This window comes from Gossypium hirsutum, chromosome A08 (genome assembly GCF_007990345.1).
Source record: "Gossypium hirsutum isolate 1008001.06 chromosome A08, Gossypium_hirsutum_v2.1, whole genome shotgun sequence".
Taxonomy (NCBI): Eukaryota; Viridiplantae; Streptophyta; class Magnoliopsida; order Malvales; family Malvaceae; genus Gossypium; species Gossypium hirsutum.
The window spans coordinates 54,985,564-54,998,410 of record NC_053431.1 but is presented as its reverse complement, the minus strand read 5'-3'; the positions used below and the strand labels follow the sequence as shown (position 1 = coordinate 54,998,410).

At 34.4% G+C, this 12,847-nt stretch overlaps 1 non-coding gene across 1 annotated transcript; it reads left to right on the top strand.

Moving 5' to 3' along the window:
- The first annotated feature begins 9,321 nt into the window (after positions 1–9,321).
- On the top strand, positions 9,322–9,428 carry LOC121205307 (small nucleolar RNA R71). Its single transcript, XR_005900391.1, has one exon. It is a non-coding gene; the product is annotated as a small nucleolar RNA R71 (small nucleolar RNA).
- The last annotated feature ends 3,419 nt before the right edge of the window (positions 9,429–12,847 follow it).

Here is a 12,847-nt window from a genome sequence, read left to right as displayed (position 1 = left end):
TACTTAACACAACTAAGCTAAAAATTTACCCAATATCATCTTAATTAACTTCTACTTATACATCAAAATTTCCAATACAAAGTATTTAGCACTTATGCACTTAAACCGGATTAGCAAACACCCATAGACCATGACCGAATGCCATTTAAACACAAGTCAACAAGATCTCATGATTTCAAATCAAACTCTTAACAAGAATGCACAATGCCGCACCCTTAGACAATTAAACATCTAATTTAGACAATTTTAGAACATCTAAACGGCACTTGTTCAAAACATTAAACAACTACATGTTCGGCTATTACCATAGGTGCATTAGAAATTTATACTATCAATAAGCTCAACTTCTTGCAACAACAATTTCTTCCTCAAAGTTTAAAGGCTAAACTCAAATTATCTCCTCATTAACCATAACCGAATGTGCCATACATCCATCAAGATTCAAATTTTTGGCATGGGCTAAGTAAGAAACAAGATGATTAACCTAAAACAAGCTTGAATTTCAAAACAAATCTAACACCTTTCACTAACCTTTCTTCTCCTTCTATGACCGAAAGTCTCCCCCCTTCTCTTCTTTTCAATTCGGCAAGGAAGAACAAAGATGAACTTTGTTTTCTTCACCCCTCAATTTTTATTACTTTATTACTAACCCTTTTATTTTATTATTTTTAACACAAAATATTAACACAAAATATTTATAATATGTTTTAACCCATAGCATGGCCGGCCACTATCTAAAATTTGGGTAATTTGACATGCAAGTACAAGCATTTTCTAACATGCATTAATAGGCCACTTTGACATTTGCCTAGCACAATCCTAAATTTTCTCACACAAGTCCTATTTGATAAATTTCACATATTATATACAAAATTTAAGCATGAAATTTTCACACGTGCATGTTCATATATAATAAGCATTAAATATGACTGTTAATTATTTTCTTATGGCTCGGTTTCGTGGTCCCGAAACCACTTCCCGACTAGGGTCAATTTAGGGCTGTCACATCCCGGGTACAAGATAGCTCATCAAACACACGGATAGTATTATAAAGCCAGAATTCAGCTCGCTCAACATCCATTATCAGTAGCTTTCAATTCTTCAGCCCCGTGTTTTCTGATTTTATCAATACGTGGCTTATGTAATCTCAATAGGTCACTTGAGGTATAGCAGGTATCGAACATGGATTAGTCGGGAGTGGAGGTTGTTGTGTAGCCGGATTAATCCGGGTATACTGAGTAAAAGGCTTGTTTAGCCTCTCCCTCTTGATTACTTGAGGTCGGTCGAGAGTCAACTGGCCCTGTCCCTTGCGTAGGAGTAGACGCTATACTCTCGACATCATCAGCTACGACTCTGTTGGGATCCATTTACTATATGAAAACACATTTTCAAATGTCAGAAGTCATCACACTATCGTAGTATATAATATGCCATGTATAGCTAGGCTCACACGCACTACGTTAATCCTATAATCAACTAAATTGTAGCTCTAATACCAATAAAATGTAACATCCCTAACCCGTATCCGTCACCGGATTAGGGTCATCAGGCATTACTGAACAAAAGTACAGTTCCGAACATTCACATATTCACACAAGTCATATTCATATATATGAACGAATGTCCAATTAAATATTAATCATGAATTTATTAATTCATAATATATAAATACAAATCATATATTCAACATTTTAATGATATTATAATATCTAATAAACATCAAACATTTTAAGTCATATTTCTATACATGTACATATTATATCAAATGGAATATAACACATGCCATTTTAACCATTAGCATAGACGACATTAATAACTTCACCAAATGATCAAATATGTTTTATTAAACAAATAAAACCTTATACACATTTAACCATATCAAACTTGAACTATTATTGAACATCAATAAATATTACATATCAAGTTTAGTTCACATACTAAAAATTTTACTCAAACCATCTATATAAAGTTAACCTTTTTATAGCACAAGTAACGACTTGAAATGCACTCATTTCACATGCCAATTATCATGCCTAAAATGCGTATACACAACCAATCTATTTATCACCAATTTGGAAATTTAATCATCACATAAAATGCATATAATCTTCTTGATTTACTAATGCACAAATCACTGTTCATTTGGTCATTTATTTCATTGCATTAACTGATTATACATGCATATCATTATCAATTCCAAGCAAAACTTACAAGACAAATTATAAACAAATTATTCTATTTAATCCACAAATATGATACATTATCAACTCAATATAAATATATAACTCAATATTTGATCTTTTATTACCATACTTTAGCAAAAGCATAATAACCAAAACGATCATATAACATACTCAATATTTATATTCATCAATTGTATCTAATTTATCAACAAACCAAGCACAATATATGCACATACACTTCCATTACAAACCGAATCAAAAAGGCTAATACATTCTCAAATATATATATAAATTATATCTAAATCATCAACATTATGTTCCATTACTACGCCCAAATTACTAAACCATTCACGAGATAATGCATATCATACCAATTCATCATATGCATAAATATTTATAAGAGCAAGTGGCGAATCACAAAGTTGGTTATAACCATCTCACATATTTTCATTATATAGCCGAATTTACAAGTACATTATTATAATAGCTTTCAAACCAATTCATGTTACAAATTATACTTCACGGAAATAAGTCATTACATATATCCATAACACAAATCTTACATACCATGTAATAAACGTATCAAAACAAGCTCTTATCATGTTCCGGTATAACCAAACAACCTTTAATACCAAATCACATATAATACCTTAACCTAACACAACAACCAAATTCACATATACTTTTATCTATGCATCTCCATAACTGAATTAACCATAATCCATATAAAAATATATAAGGTCGAATCACCAAAATCACAACCAAGCATAATCATCATAAAGCAAAACATTAAATCCGAGCGTAACAAATTATTAAGCCATTTTCGCATGGCTCATAGTTTCATTAACCAAAAAAAACATTTCAAAAGTAAAATCCAGCCTATACATGCCATAGATTTGAAAGTTCACTTACAAAAATACCGAAGATAGTTGATAGTGTGATAGACTTTGCTGACGATCCCTGGGCTCGTAACTTGACTCCAAAGTCTATAAAACAGAAACAAACCTACACAGACAGCGTAAGCTTTTATAGCTTAGTAAGTCATAAGCAAATAAACTATTCAATGACATGAATGATTAAAGTAAATCTAATTATACTATCATAATCATATTAAACCCAGAATCTTATGGTTTCACGAATAACATATACTTTTGCATATAAGTTTACATAAGGCCGAATACACATATATATAAATGTTTACAAAATATCTTTCGATTTCAAAGCTAATTATCATCATGTTAACATATATACATATACTCTTGAATCAAAATATAATATAGTATACATATACATAGCAATGACCAAATATACTTCACAAGGCACACATGTTCACATTAGTAACTTAATTACCTTATTCAAGTAGGTAATAAACCAATTCATACCTAATCATTTTAGCTCGTTTTTCACATTCGATCACAACCTATCGTTGCCAGATGAACCATTCAGAATTGATACGACACTTAGATAAACACATATATCGTACAGTGCCAATGTCCCAAATGTGGTCTTACATGTAATCACATATCGATGCCACTATTCCAGACAGAGTCTTACTCGTACACATATATTGGAATCACATATCAATGCCAACATATAAAACGTGGTCTTACTCGTACACATATATCAATGCCATGGTCTTACTCACACATCACATATCAGAATCCTATGTTGATCGCGTGATTTCATGATAGGTTTTAAATATTTATAATTAATCGTTCTTGAAACTAACTATTATCGCGATGTAGGCAAGTGTACCTATCAAATAGTAGTATAGTTTTAGCAAGACCGGATTGTCGAACCCAAGGGAACTAAAAGTACTAGTAATAACTGTCTTTTTATTATCTAGCCTAAGAATAAAGAGGTTTTTATTTTAACTAACTAATTATCTAAACTAAGAATTCACAGAGAATGGAATTGGGGAATTACTTTTGGGAAAATCGATTGAATTAAGATAATACCTAAGGAAAAATCCACCTAGACTGTACTTGTTATTCTGCCTCCGAATCAGACAATTTATTCATTTAACTTATTCCGTAGAGATCCCTAAGTTATGTTATTATCCCTATTCAAGACTAATAACGTCTAATCCCTAGATTGAATAATTGAGACCTTTCTCTAATTAACACCCTAGGGTTGCATTAACTCGATCTATGGATCCCCTTATTAGGTTTCACCCTAATCTGAGAAAATCTTGTCACCCTAAGTCTAGGCGCGCAATCAACTTCACTTAATTATGACAAATGTACTCTTAGACAGGGTCTAGTCCTCCTCTGAATAAGAGCTTATCTTGAATCAGTATCTTGGGATATCAAAATAAGAATTAAGAACAAGTTATATATTTATCATACAATTCAGAAAATAATAAAAAGATTCGTCTTCGGTTTCATTCCCCTTAGGTATTTAGGGGTTTTAGTTCATAACTAAATAAGAAAACATCTCAGAATAATAAAGAATACAAAACATAAAGAAAACCAAAAACTCCTGAAAGGGAAATTGAGGAGAAATCTTCAGTCTTGATGGTAAAATTGGCTTCTGAGATGGATCAATGGCTTCCTTGGAGTAATTCCTTACTCCCTATTCTGTGCCTCCCTTTCTTTCCTCCTCTAGGGTGTATTTATAGGCTTTAGGATGCCTAAGAGCCCTCAAAAGTGGCCTTTTCTGAATTGGACTCAACTTGGGCTCGATAGGGACACGCCCGTGTGCGATTATTTCAGGCCGTATTCGAGCCTGTTAGAATGGCATGGGCGTGTGTTCTACCCATGTGAGTCGTGCTTCTATTCTGTCAAATTAACACGGCCGTGTGGGCTGCCCATGTGAGGAAGTCCAAGCCATGTTGATTTCATACTTTGGCCCATTTTCTCCGTTTTTGGCCCGTTTCTCATTCATTTCGCTCTCCTATGCTCTCCTAAGTATAAAACATGAAATTGAAGCATTAGGAGCATCGAATTCACCAAATCTAATGAGAAATCATCCATAAAATGCATTTAACATGGGGTAAAAATATGTATAAATTACGGTTTATCAAATACCCTCACACTTAAGCATTTGCTTGTCCTCAAGCAAAATTCTCAACTCATAATCAGAATAAATTCTTCTCAATTTATAATTTCTATCGATAATATCTCAAAATAATCCATAGGTAATCATACATTTAGAATTCAACTAGAAGAACATAAAAGTTTCAAACATTCCAAGTTGAGTATTTAATCATACAAACATAGGTGTCTCCCCTCATCTAAGTAATTACCTTTGATTCAGAATATCATAGAGTTTCACATCCTCACTAAAGATTCACTCAAATCACTCGAGGTGTTTAAGGACAATAAATGAAGCACTCAATATTCAATAATGAAAAGTTATTGCCATAGGCTTGCATGAAAATCAAATCTCCACCACTATAATTTAAGATGATACATCAATCAAAAGGTCTTTAGAGGGTTGTAATGAGGCTTGGTTAGGGGGTGTGGTCACAAGCTAAAAGAAAGGGTTAGAATCGAGATTGAGTTGAAAAATTACTTAACTAGAAAAATAGCTAGTCATCAATTGCGTATAACAGAGCTTTTCTCAAAATATGGAATTTGACTTCTTTAGCTCAGAAGATTACTACTATTAAGATGTATACATTTTTTTTAGAACAAGTTAAATACAAAGTAGAATAAAACTTAGCTAAGAAACTATTTCAATTCCAATCTCGACAAAAAATAGGGATCAAATTAATTTACGGGATTTCAACAATAATAGGTTAAGGGTTAATATTAAGGGTAATACAAGAAATGGGTTGTTAGGTTCAAGGGGGTTTACTGGGGGTTAATCATGGAGGTAGGCTTTTCATGGCATGAGTGGGTTAATCCTAAGTGCCTTAATCATTTTGACATATCAAATCAAATGGTGTGGTCTCGACATGCATAATCAAGCAAGTTCTAGAATAACAATTTAATACTGACGCACTCAAAGCAATAATAAAAGTGAGCATGAAACAATTAATAGATTCTCAAAAGGCTCAAAAATCTCATAAAAATTATGGCTTTTTGATGTTTAAAACTTGTGAATTCCCACTCAAAGTAATACCTAAACTTTGGGGAAACAACCTAAGATTTTAAATTCTTAAAAATCAACTTATCATGCTTGATTCTCTAATTTCTTGAGGTTTAAAACAATCAAAGCATAAATGCCTATGTTTTAATTCAAGATATATCAACAAAAATCATAAATCAATCAAAATTTATCCTAAATATGATATGAGAGCTTTTCAAGAGAACAAGGTAGCCATTCAAGGATTTTTCTGATAATGAAATAAATACCCCCCACACTTAAGATGTACATTGCCCTCAATGTACAAAGGTAGATATTAGAATATAAAAATAAGATAGGGAGAGAAGTGAAACTTCCTGCATTAAGAATGGATGATATTATTGGACTAGCGAGATCGAGTATTAGAAATAAAGCTGGAGGGCAAGCATGATTCTGAATGATAAAAGGAGAGTTAAGGGAATAATCTGATAGTAGTGATAAAGATAAACCGTGTTTAAAAAAAATGAATCTTAAAAACTTAATAAAAGAAAAATAAGATAAAATAAGATAAATAATCAAAATTTTCAAGTGGCACGGCTGGTGCACACGCCCGTGTGGATCGTGTCCCGTCCGTGTTCGTCGCGAATTGAGATGTCGTCACACAACCTTCTAGCACGCCCGTGTGTCTAGGCAGTGTGGCTACATGATCGTGTCACACAGCCGTGTCTGTCGCGGTTCGCTTCTCCCACGGTCGTGTACTTCTATGAACGCTCGAGTTATTTTGATCGTGTGTCCACGGGTGCTAGACACGGGCGTGCCACACTCTCGTGTTAATTTGGTAGATTTTCCCACGGCCTGGTCGCACGTCCTTGTTAATTTATCGCATCCCGTGTTGGGAAAGATAACTTTTACCCTATTTACGCACCGCCATCTTGCACAGCCGTGTTTCCGTCCGTGGTGGTCACAGGGCCATAAGCACGGCCGTGTGATCGGCCGTGTGGAGTCGGGAACCTGTGCTTCAAAGACTCGATTAGTGACCTAGATGTTTAAAAATTAAAATTTAAATAATTTAAAACCGTTAGTACTCGGGTTGCCTTCTGAGAAGTACTTGTTTATAGTCTAAGCTCAACTTACCTCTCCGTTGAATGATCATGGTGGTTTGAGGTGTTTATAATCCCCATTCCTACTATTAATCTCATCAAAATAAGGTTTTAAAAGGATGTTGCTTACCTTAAAAGTGCCGAACTTGGGATGACTCACCTTGAACGTACCGAATGGAAAAATGCTGAGTACCATAAGAGGGATTTCTTTATTCGATGTGGTAGCGACAATGTGGGGATTTGTGGCATCTAATAAGACTCTATCTCCAACCTTAAGTTGATTTGGAAAGGGATTGAGCTTGTTCTGTCGTAGATTCGATTTGTCAGGTGTTCTCGATTTATGCGTCTGTCATTCATCTAGCTCCTCGATTTGTAGCCTTCAATCTTCATGAATGGGTCCTCTACTATTGCTTGAGAATGGTTCATGTGCTTCCTTCAGACTCATTTCCTGCAAAGTAGGTTGTACCATATTGTCAGTTTTAGTAGAATGGGTTAAACGATCACATTCAATTTCTGATGTGTTGCCAGAATTGCGAGCTTGAATAGTGATTGTTTTGTCTCCCACACGGAGTGTGAGTTCACCTGTGCCAACATCAATAATCATTTTAGCAGTTGCTAGAAAGGGCCTTCCTAGAATTAAAGGAGTGTTACTATCCTCCTCTATGCCTAGAACAATGAAGTCAACGGGAAATATAAATTTATCGATTTTAACTAGCACATTTTCAATAATACCCCTAGGAAATCTTATAGTTTTATCCGCTAATTGAATGCTCATCCTAGTCTGTTTGGGTTTCTCGAGACCTAGTTGTTTAAACATTTTGTAAGGTATGACGTTAATACTAGCCCCCAAATCAGCTAATGCATTATTAACATCTAAACTACCAATTAAGCAAGGAATTGTAAAATTCCCTGGATCTTTAAGTTTGTTGGGTAGTTTATTCTCGAGAATAGATGAGCAAACTGCGTTTAGCTCCACATGCGATGCCTCATCCATCTTTCGCTTATTTTCTAAAAGCTCCTTTAAAAATTTCATTGCATTTGGCATCTGTGATAGAGCTTCAATAAACGATAAGTTAATATGTAATTTTTTTAAGAGTTTAAGGAATTTACCAAATTATTCATCTGAGCGGTCTTTCCTTGTGGCATTGGGGTATGGCACATGAGGTTTATATTCGACATTCACCGATTTGTTTTTATTGTGATCTACCTCACCTTGACCTTTGCTTACCACAGTTTTTTACCTTGGTCCTGGCTCAGGCTCAACAAATCCTTCTTCATCTTGAACATTAATCGCGTTGAGCTGTTCCCTTGGGTTAGGTTCAATATTACTTGGCAAGCTCCCTTGTGGTCGTTTGGAGATTAGTTTGGAAAGCTAGCCTATTTGAGTTTCAAGCCCTTGGATCGACGCTTGTTGATTTTTAAGTGCTGTTTCAGTGTTCTGGAAATGAGTTTCTGACACCGATATAAACTTTGAGAGCATCTCTTCAAGGTTCGACTTCTTTTCCTGTTGGTAGGGTGGTTGTTGGTAGCCTGGAGGTGGTTGTGGTCTTTGATTTCCTTGAGTGCCCCACGAGAAATTGGGGTGGTTTCTCCAACATGTATTGTAAGTGTTACTATATGGATTGTTTTGAGGTCGAGGATTATTACCCATGTAATTTAATTGCTTGTTATCGATGTTGTGGCCATAAGGTTGGCATTCCGAATGGCTTATTCCACCTGCACTTGCTTCGCACTGCATTACTGGGTGAACCTGTGAAGAACTAAGAAAACCATCAATCTTTTTATTTAGAAGTTCTACCTAGTTTGATAGCATAGTAATCGAATCGACATTATAAACGCCTGCTGTTTTAGTTGTTTTTGTCCTCATGACTTGCCACTGATAGTTATTCAGTGACATGTCCTCTATAAACTCATAAGCATCTTTAGGTGTTTTATTATTGGTGGTTCTGCTAGCAGTTGTGTCAACCATTTGCCAAGTCGAAGGATTTAGGCCATTATGGAACATTTTAACATGAAACAAAAATAGTAACTCATGGTGAGGGAACCTTCTTAGTAAGTCCTTGTATCTCACTCATGCATCGTAAAGAGTTTCTAAGTCCATCTGCACAAACGAAGAGATATCATTACGTAATTTGGCCATTTTAGCCGGCGGGAAATATTTTAATAGAAATTTTTATGTCATTTGTTCCTAAGTAGTGATTGACCCTCATGGTAATGAGTTCAACCACTGTTTAGTTTTGTTCCTCAACAAAAAAAGGAATAACCGAAGACGAATGACATCATCAGAAACACCATTAATTTTAAATGTATCTGTAATATCCTGATTTTGGGCCTAGTTGGAATAGCGGTTTCGTGACCACAAAATCCGACATAGAAATAAATATTTTATGATTATTTTGAGGTCTATGATATGATTGCATGATTGTGTGAAAATTTCGTGAAGAAATTTTACGCATAAAGTGCTTAAATTGAAATTAGGGACTAAATCGAATAATTTGTAAAACTTGCATTCTAGAAGTTTCTAGTATGAAATTGTTTTGAAATGTTAATTAGGAGGTCTTAAATAGAAATTTTACCAATTTCTAAGTCTATGGACAAAAATTGGAAATGGATGGAATTTTTGGAAAGTTTAGTAGTAAGGGCATTTCGGTCATTTAGGGGTAAAATGAATTAAAATGCAAAATTAAAAGTCAATTTTGCTCATCTTCAACCCCATGGCCGAATATAGCAAGAAGAAACCATGGCTATGGTTTTTCAAGCTTCCAAGCTCGATTGTAAGTCCGTTCTAGCCTCGTTTTTAATGATTTTTACGTTTTTAGAGTCCCGGTAGCTCGATTTAGCTTATGCTAGCAATAATTTAACCTAGGGTTTATATTTGGAAAAATACCCATAGGTGAAATTTGTGTATTTTGGTGTTTTATGATAGAATATGAGGTTTTAAATTATGTTAGACAACTTGTGCTACTCGGTTTTAAGCGAAAACTAGCAAAAGGGCTTAATCGGTAAAATACCTAATAGTCATAAGTACATGTTAGAGTGAGAATTTGATGTTGCCATAGAAGGGAAAAATGATCAGCATGTCATAAAACATAAGAAAATAGGCTGAAGTTTAATTTACGAGCTTTGAGGAAAAAGTATAAATATGTGAAAGTTCAGGGGCAAAACTGTAATTTTACAAAAATATGATTTTTGGGTCAATTTGAATAATGTGAGTCCTAATTAGACTATATTTTAAATGATAGAGCAAAGAAAACTAAAATTCGGGCTAAAATGGGGAAAATACCAAGTTGTGGACAAAATGGTAAAAGTAGCCATTTTTGCATACGAGGTAAGTTCATGTGTAAATGTTGGTAACATAGTTATTATTTTAAATGTTTTAATGTTATTTAAATGATATGATAATTATTATGAAATATTATACTATGATAATTGTTTGTTAATATGTCAAATTATGTGATATACTTGGAAAATGTGAAATACTACCGAGTATTGGTAACGGCATTCCGTAGAAGATGGTTGAGACACATGATTGGGAAAAAGGTCCCGTTGAACCTTATGAATGGATTAGGATACAAGTGACATGTCATTATGATATTTGGGCATCCGAACTCGTTGAGTTGAGTCCGAGTTCACTTATGGATGCGAATGTCCGAACTCGTTGAGTTGAGTCCGAGTTCGAGAGATGTAACTAGGCATCCGAGCTCGTTGAGCTGAGTCCGAGTTCACTTATGGATGCAATGCCCGACCTCGTTGAGTTGAGTCCGAGTTCACTTATGGGCGGGTTACATGGTAGCTTGGCTACATATGTGGCACTTATGTTCAAACTTTCCATGTATCCGAATTATATTCCGATGTGTTCAACGGGTAAAATTCTACTCAAATGGAGGAATACTCGAGATGAAAGGGACGTATTGGTAAGTGTTGTGAAAGGAATACTTTGAACAGGTATGTACTTAACCCTCGGGTTGAAAACTCGATATAACAACAATATGGTAAGATGATAAATGAAAATGTGATATGAATGTCTCGGTGATGATTATGCAAATGATGTTTTATGTTTGCGTATATAGTTGTGTTACTTGCTATTTGCATGTGAGCTTACTAAGCATTTAAGCTTACTCCCTCCTTTTCATTCCTTGTAGTGTTGACAAGCCAGCTCAGAAATCGGGAACGGTCGGAGGCACACTCACACTATCTGTATACCATCTTGGCATAATGGCTTGTATATTTTGAGTATGGCATGTATAGCATTATAATCATTTTGTGTATATGGTCTTATGATATGGTTATTGAGTGGTATGGAAATGCTTGGTAATGATTAGCCATTGGAATCGCTAATCATGATCATATTTGGTGTTATGTATGCTAAATTGCTAGCTAATCCATGGAAACCATGAAATAGGTAAAATTTACCATAAAATAGATTCAGACAGCAGTAGTGATGTGAGTTTGAAAAATCACTAAAAATAGTAGAGATACAATTAGATGATTAATAATATATGGAATTGAAGAATTATGAGTCTATTTTCATATAGATCAAACAAAACAAGTATATGAGTTATATTTTATGAGATGTTTAAATTTTTGTGAAACAGGGCCAGAGCAATTTCTGGATCCCCTGTTCTGACTTTGGAAATTCACCATAAATTTTTCAAAGATAATTATAAGTCATGATTTATATTTACAGATTCCTTATTGAGTCTAGTTTTATTAGAAAGAAACGTCATAGTCATTGAAACTCTGTACAAGGAGATATCTGATTCGTAATACACAGAGGTCAGAGCGGTCGAACACTGAAATAGGGGAGAATTTAACTAATAAACTGTACTAATTTGCTAGACCAAAAATTCTAGAAACAAATTAGTAAATATATATATGAGTCTAGTTTTAGGAAAATTTACGGAATTGGATTTCGAGTTTTGGAACTCGAGATATGAATTTTTAAGCGACTGTGACGCAGATTGCTAGCTTGACTGAAAATTTTAAAAATAAATTGTTTGAGCTATTTAAGTAATGAATTAAGTCTATTAACACCTCGTGTTCGACTCCGGCGACGGTCTCGGGTATGGGGCGTTACATTTGGTGGTATCAGAGCAGGTTTAGTCGGTTCTCGGACTAACCTAGCATGTGTAAAAGTTTAGCTATACATGCCACTGATCTGTGATAGTGTGATGTCTTCCGACGCGTATGAGTACAGTACCGTCTTATTTAGACAAGGTACTCTCCAACCGAGCTGCACCGACCATGTTCAATGTTATGTGAAGGTATTTGAGTAAAATTATGATTATGATAAGTCTCGGTTTAGAAAATTATGAATAAAAGTTTATGATACATATGTGATAAATATCCATACTTGCTTAATGCTCATATGATGTAGTGTATATGGCTTACTTGATAAGATGAACGGAATAAATAGAAAGTAGTAGAGGTATGAATAAAAGTCATAATATTATGATATGAATGAAAATGTCATTGTCTTGATTTGGACGTCGAATGTTGATGAATGCTAATGATATATAATTTTTATGAGATAAAGGATTATAATGAAATGAA